Source organism: Aplysia californica, unplaced genomic scaffold (assembly GCF_000002075.1).
Source record: "Aplysia californica isolate F4 #8 unplaced genomic scaffold, AplCal3.0 scaffold00054, whole genome shotgun sequence".
Taxonomy (NCBI): Eukaryota; Metazoa; Mollusca; class Gastropoda; order Aplysiida; family Aplysiidae; genus Aplysia; species Aplysia californica.
Window position 1 is genome coordinate 1,790,912 of NW_004797324.1, and position 1,357 is coordinate 1,792,268.

Here is a 1,357-nt window from a genome sequence, read left to right on the forward strand (position 1 = left end):
TATCACTTATCACTACACTGTGTAGACAAACAATTGTCCAGGCTACAAAACAACGTTCCCTTTTTTTATCTTTAGTGAGTCCAGGAGGAGAGAAAAGGTGGGGTGAATGGGAGGTTCCCATGATATCACCTGTTTTCATACTTCTTTTTATAAGTTCGATAGGCCCTATAGATCTACGCTTTTATTCAGTCAATAAGAAATAAACCACTTCGTAGATATAGTGCTGATGAAAAAATAAAGGGTTTTTTTGGGGTTCTATTTTTAAGCCTATATCTCTATCTCTATCTATTTAATAATACATTTGTTTGTAGATCTAGTTGTAAAAAGAACGCTGTATTATTTCTATTTAGTAACCTAGATAGTACGCCACGGCGCCCACGTAAAAAAAAAGTTAACAAGGACCAAGCCCATCGCCTATCGCGTATGAGGGAGAGAAAACATGCACAGTCCATTGCTTTAGCTTGAACTCCTTCACACAACTCGCCCACTGAAACATGGCGGACGCCGCTGTCAAATGTGGCCATCGCGCAGCAAGGCGAGAGAGGGGCGTACTGTATCTAGTGCCTAGTGTACATCTATGGATAAACATCATAAGCTTTCCGCAAAGTTTAAAGTCCACAGCGTATTCATATTACGTGAAACTGAACCCCCTTCCCCCGTCGCTTTTCCCGCCTCCCAACTCTTTTAAGAAGCGGAAAGTCCGAAACACAGTTTGGCATAATGCTGCGTGGAACATGCCTTCAGAGCGTGAATGCGACCATTCGAAGCAGATAGCTGGGTGGTTTTTTTTTCGCTTTGTGAAAGATACGCATTTAGTGCACTAGGCTACAAGTTATATGCAAAACGCTTTATAATATAAAAACGAACTGTAACTCTGTTTAGGAGCGCTTCATGTATATACGTGTATTGATTTTCCACTTACTACACTTCGAATCCTCAAAAAAGTTGACAAACTCAATTATTTCAAATAATACACAGCTGCATTGACTAGATAACATCTACTGTTTAGATAGAAAATGGAAACGTGACAGCAAATAGGAACAAAAAAACAGGAAAGAACCAACCGTCGAAAAACCAAAAGCCTATTTTAGTTCGGTAAAGGGAAGCCGGTGATAAAAACAATAATATTTTTCAGTTTATCAGTTTAATCTTGGTATTCAGAAAACGACCAAGGAGGCACTGCAGGCGATCGGGGAGGCCCTTTCAGAAATCAACGATGAATTATTTATTTTTTTTGCTTCTGGTATTTGTTTATTCGCTTCGTTTTAGCTTCTTTGATTGAAACGTCTTGTGTCAGCCACTAGGTTCATACCCTCCCGTGGTGTCAATAGAGAAACGCTTGGGTGGGTTGGGAGGG